We start from the raw sequence: 6,841 nt of genomic DNA on the forward strand, positions 1-6,841 counted from the left end.
ATTAATTAGGTAAACCGGTGAAGCAATAGTAGTATAATATAATTATACTTTATTGTATATCTTATAAAAATATAGTGATTGCATTAATATATATGATTATTACATAAACTTACTGTCAATTTTGTATATGTAGGTAAAGGCATTTATTGGAGTATTTACCAATTGATCATAGCAACCAGCAAGTATTGTCGTTCATTAAAAAAGATCACAACAGGTATTGAAAGCAACCATTGTATTACAAAAATATGTGATTTGATCAATCAGAAAGTAATAACTGATTGATGATAACAGTTAAATGCAAACCTTGTGATTTGGTGAAGCAAAGATATCCACAGAAGCAATACTAGCAGCTTTATTTTGATAGAATGGAGAGCCTCTGATGATGATCGATAGATGCAATACAGTTGAGTTTGATAGAAGGTAAAATAGGTTTTGTAATTTTGTATACAGGAGCTTATTATTTTAGGGTTATGGCCCACGATGCATTTTTTTAAGAAAAGTAAAATCGGTCCTCGGGTTTTTTTAGGTCTTCATGGGCAAAAGGACCGACCCGACCCAATACCCGATTTGAGGCTATTTCAAAGACCGATTTTTGGAGTCTTTAATTAGGGTCGGGTCGGGATCGGGTTATTTCGGGCCGGTTCTTCGGGTTTTTTCGGGTCGGACCTAATTATGCACACCCCTACTCCCTAGTCATGTGATCATCCTCCCCACACTTAAAACAACCACCACCACCTCCATAGCCACCACCACCACCACCACCACCGTAACCAGATACGTTTGCTGCTGAAGAAATATCTGCACAGGTACCTGAATTCAATTCTCTTTCGGTTTTTTGCAAGCCTAATTTTATTTGCATTTAATGCTCCAACTCAAATTAGCAATCCAATGGTGTAACTTATGATTGTTGTTTAGTGCTATGTAAGTCTTTTTTTCATATGTCCATGGTTAGATGCTTTACTTACAAGCATAATGTATCTGGTTATGAAGTTTAGTGTTGCTTCTAAGTGAGGTATAATGATTGATGGCAGGTTTTGAGAAAGCTTGTCGATGATGCCTCAAAGTTTCTAAACGACAAGGTGACTAAAGCTGTTGCCACAGTTCCTGCTTACTTCAATGATTCTCAAAGAACAGCAACCAAGGATGCCGGTCGGATTACTGGTCTGGAAGTGTTGCGGATTATCAATGAACCCAACACCGCCTCCACCAAATCTAGTGAAGACCGGTTCAGGGAAGTACCCGTGGCGGCGGCGGTGGCGGTGGTGATCGTTATGGTGGTGGAGGCGGTGGTGGTTATAATGGAGGTGGACGTGGCGGAGGACATGGAGGTGGGTATGGTGGTGATGATCGTTATGACGGCGGAGGTGGTGGTGGTTATGGAGGTGGTGGAGGCGGTAGTGGTTGTTTTAAGTCTGGGGAGGATGGTCACATGGCTAGGGAGTGTCCCAATGGCGGTGGCGGTGTTTACGGCGGTGGTGGTGGCGGTGGTCGTGGAGGTGGGTATTAGATCTTGTAGGTATGAAGAAGAAGAAGAAGAAGAAGAAGAAGATGATGATGAAGTTAGGATTAATAATAATTTGAACATACCAGACGAGAAACATAAAAAAACCGTCTGGAGAGACGGTTTTTTAAAAAGTTAATTAACTTAAAAATATTGTTAAAAATCTCGTCTGGTGTGTCAGTACCTTTACACGTGTCACATTTTGACTGGTTAAAAAATATGATCGTTTATTTTCCAAATGCGTCTTCTCAGTACATATTTTAAGAGTTATTTTGGGAATTTTGATATAGTTAGGATTATTTTTTTTTCTCTCTCCTCATTAGGGTCATTATGGAGAATTTTCTCTTTTAATATTATGACATTATCTGATTTTATTAAGGGATCAGACTAAAATATATATATAAAAAAAGTAAAAAGCTGAAATTGAGGGTAGTTGTTTGAATAATGTAGATATATCTACCAATCAGATCTCGTCAACTGGTAGATCCAATCAAGTTGTGATGCCCACTTAAATCCATGGGCCCACCACCCGCATATACGTCCACCCAACAAGTTTCTCTGCTCTACCCAATCACCACAAAACAACAATCAATAAATAACTATTTACATATTATTTTATATTTTTATGTTTATTTACAAAAGCTATGGAGCATATTACAAGTATTCGTTATTCGAATTGGATTTGAATAATCTGAAGTTCATGTTAGACTAAGTTATTTATAAATGTATTCGGCCTTAAATTTTGAATTACTCAAACCAAATTCTAATTCTTGAATCAAATTTAATTTATATATCTCGAACAGATTGATTAGAATATCGCAGATTTCGAATTACACACACATATATATATATATATATAATATATTGATTTTATTTTGAGAACTCTAACGTAACATTTTTTTTTCGAATTTTTTTGTACATGTGTAATACATAAGTGTAACTGATGTACAAAAAAATTACGATATTTTTTACACACCGAATCGCCTTTTTATACATGTGTAATTAACGTTTAAAGTTGTATAATTATCAAAAATACTTATTATCTCTTCTGTTTCATTTTTAATTAAATTTAATCTCAACCACATATTTTATATAATTTAATTAAATGTGTGGTTCAAAATAACTTATTATCTCTTCTGCTTCAGTTTTAAACTTCTTAAAACTCATCATGGTTCTCAAAATAACTCTCCCATATATATATATATATATATATATATAGGTAAAGGACCAAATACGCTAATAACTTATCGTACAATACGTACGCGACAATTTTAAACGTCGATTTCAAAAGACACGCAGTGGCAAACTTGTAAATAATTTCAATTCGTTTCCATCCTAATTAAACGCTACATCGATTCAACCATCTTCACCGACACTATTTGCAAACACTAATTCAATTGGATAGAACTGAAATAAGCCGTTCGCAGAAACCCATTTGTAGAACTTTTTAATACGTTCCATATTTGTTCATATAATATAATAGATTATCAAATTGACTGTCGATTGATGATTTTTTTTATAAATAAGAGATTATATAAAGTGATTAAACTATTTGCAAACACCAATTCAATTGGATTGAACTGAAATAAGCCGTTCGCATAAACCTATTTGTAGAACTTTTAATACGTTCCATATTGTTCATGTAATATAATCGATTATCAAATTGACTGTTGATTGATGATTTTTTTATGAATAAGATATTATATAAAGTGATTAAACGTTTCATTCATGTTTGTTTGCTTAAACGTTCTACGATATGGTAGAACGTATTTACATAAAGTATAAACAATCTGATGATATCAAGTAGCACGTATTAACTATTCATATAACCAGTCTGATTATTAACTTGGGATCGATTATGAATTGTAAATCAGGCTTGATGTTACTGAAGATGGGTTAGTATAAACAGAACGTATAAACAAGTAAAACGTATTAAAAGAATGAATAAACAAGTAGAACGTATAAACAATATGATGATATCAAGTGAACGTATGAACACCCAGAACTTCTTAAAACTTCTAAACTTTATCAGAACTTCTAAACTTTTTTAAACACCCTGAACTTCTTAGAAAGTATTAAAATGTTTAAAGATACTCCTTTTTTTAACACCCAGAACTTCTTTGAATGTAGAACAAGACTTCTCAAGTCCTGCTTACTATTACTAAAAATAAAGTAGTAAGTAAAAGAAGTCAACAACTGAAGTCCTTATGAACCCACCGAATCCAAATATCATTTTTGAGGGGCAACCAACCCCTAGTGAAAAATTGTTTATGATCTCCTGAAGCACCGATCTGAACGTAGGGGTCTCCCTAAATTCGGGAACAGCTATTGAAAGTACAGAATCTGATGCCCAAAGCGCTCCACCTTTTGATGAAATCTTGGAAAGCATCACAAATATTTCACTTACTAGAATCAAAAGAAAGGCAATTACCTACCGAATGGTCCATGCCGGACCTTGTTCGGGCAGTAAATGGATAATATTTCAGTACCCTAGTCAGGTTTATGACTTACAAGGCAAAGGAACTCTTAGTTGGTAACGTTTAAAGATGTTCTTTTTTGGTCAGAACGTTTAAAGGTTTTCAGTTTTGTTTCAGAACGTTTAAACATAATATTTTTGTAACATCCCCAAAATTTTGATCCAAATTTGACAACTTAGGAAAATTGAGGGATCAAAAATAATATTAAAGACAAGTCATTGGAAAATATTAAATAAGAAAATATAAGAAAATAAGGAAATACAAATATTTCCTAAGTTAAGTTTACTTACATGAAAGAAATTCCATCCCACATGGAAGGATGCAAGAAAGTGGAAGCATTTCACTAAGGTATAAATAGGGGAAATGAAATCCTATCCCACATGGAAAGTGATAAAGAAATGGAAGCTCTTCATATAGGAAGAGATTTTCCATAGTAATATTCTTTTATAAATATCATGCACCAAGTGGTCCTAGCGGAGGGTGCGTGGCACCCGACGCGCACGCGCTCGGGCGAGGACGAGGCCTAAGGCGATGGCGATGGCGATGGCGAAGGGCGTTGGGCGCAATGTGGCGCTTTGATGGCGCACTTCGCACGCTCGCATCGCCGCGAGCTGCTTTAAGAGCCGCCTTAGTATTTTTGAACAACGAGAATTAGACTAGAAATGACAAGCTATCAAAGACGAGGGACTAAAAATAAAAAATAATATTAAGGGACCCATCGCGGTACGCGATGAGTCCAAGAGGACGGCCCTCGCTGACGCGATGGGCCGTGATGAGTCATCAACACGTGTCGCACACCGGCGACACGTGGCAGCAGGCCAGGACACGTGGCAAAATGTGTCAGACCACGTGGCGACACGTGGCAGACGTGTCAAGCCACGTGGCGATATGTGTTGGTCGCGGTACGCGACGGAATCCGAAAAGGAGCCCATCGCGGTACGCGATGGGACTAAAAATCGGCTATAAATAGGGTGGCCATGGCACATTCATTTCACACACCCATAGCCACTCTCTCTCTATAATCTCATTCTCTCTATACCTCGTTTTGCGTGCCACCGACCCGACAAATATTACATCGTAATCCGTGCCCAATACCCGGTGTTTTCCTCGAAGTGCGTGCCACTCAAGAAACCCGACATTCCGTCTCGAAGTACGTGCACGACCCAACAACCGAACATTGCCTCGATTTGCGTGCCAAGAAAGGTGGATCAATAACGCCTCGATAGACGTGCATAGAGTAGAAGTGCTGCCCGTATAAGCTTAGGAATATATAACTCCGAATACCCGTGCGAGGTAAGGGGTTCTGCCTAAGTTATTATTTTATTATTATAAATGGCTTAGACCATAGTTGAAGTTATAGCCAAACATTGATTACGATTAAGAATCATATAACTTTTCTTAAGTGAGGGCTATAGTTAAAATAGTATTTCTTTATTATTAAGAAATATGATATTGTATAGACGTTTCTTATTGAAGAAGAAACGTAACATATGATTGATAAATAAAGAAAGGGACTAAAGGTCCAAGTGTTTTATAAACAAATGCTTTCTATCAAGGTTAAAGCTATACAAAACAGACTAGAGGTCTGAAGCTAGATCGATGATCTAGTTATTTATACAAATGTTATTCTCGTACTATAGGTCCGAGGTAACAAAGCAAGAAGAAGAATCAGAAAACAGGAATCAGTAAAATAAACTGATTATAAACTGACAAGGTGAATACACCCCAAACCTTTTATACTGAGTCTGAATGTTTGCATAGGATTTACGAATCCTTAAAATCTTTGTGTACAATAATAAGAAACAGACATTCTGATTAAGAGTATACATGTGTCTGGATCCAAACATACATGGTGACTCGGCATTTCCCCGAGGCCATGCATATCATCAACATGCCTCTGAAGGTCTACGGGACTGTTAAGAGAAATGATATTGTGTATATAATTAATTGTACATGGTACTTAGGGTAATTTTATCCCAATTGAGTTGGGTGCCTAATGAGTAGTCATCATCATCATCATCGTACTCAGTATATCCCACCAATAGCAATGCTATGGTAGGGTCTGAGGAGGGTAAGATGTAGACAGCCTTACCTCTATCCCATAGGGATAGAGAGGGCGCTTCCGGTGAGACCCCCGGCTCGATAGTAGTTTTGAATCAAGCCTTGGACATAAGACACATAACACTCAATCATCGGGACACCGGCTGATTGGTGCATGTGCCCTTGTCTTTCGGCTATCAACGCCACCACATGATGCCTGATTAACCTTCCGCCACTTTTAACGTTATTTTCACGTGATTAGTAAAATAACGTCAAAATTAGTGCAATTTTACTTTTGCCCACCCAAGGGTTTACACATATATACATTATATGTGCGCACCGCAAGCAGGGCGTCTAATGAGTAGTCACAAAAGTATTATTGTTGGTTTCACAAATGTATTGAAAAGAGATTTTAGAGTCAGCGTTATTCACCAGCTTTGTGCTGACGTATTTCCCCCCCATGTTACAGGGAAACAAGAAAGGTTAGACAAGCAAGAGGAAATAGAAGATTGGAGTAATAGTCAATAGATGCTATCTGATAGCTCAGATATTTTATTTGAAAATATTATAAAAGAGTTATGTTTTATAAAGAAATGTATTTGAAATATCAAATGGGTATTTGAACCCGAGAGTTTAATAAGTTTTCAATATAATAATATTTTATTAAAAACTTCCGCTGAAATAAAACCCGCAACTCTGATGTATTTACAAAATAAGTACCAACTATTGGTCACACACCTAGGCCCTAAAGTGGGGTGTGACAATTTTGAACCCTAATCAGAGCTCGATTGAGTGCGTTATTTCTGCAATTCCATAATCGATT

The sequence above is a fragment of the Bidens hawaiensis genome, unplaced genomic scaffold (genome assembly GCF_021521415.1).
Source record: "Bidens hawaiensis isolate Kalapana, Puna unplaced genomic scaffold, B.hawaiensis_p1.1 tig00033363_1, whole genome shotgun sequence".
In the NCBI taxonomy this organism is placed as follows: domain Eukaryota; kingdom Viridiplantae; phylum Streptophyta; class Magnoliopsida; order Asterales; family Asteraceae; genus Bidens; species Bidens hawaiensis.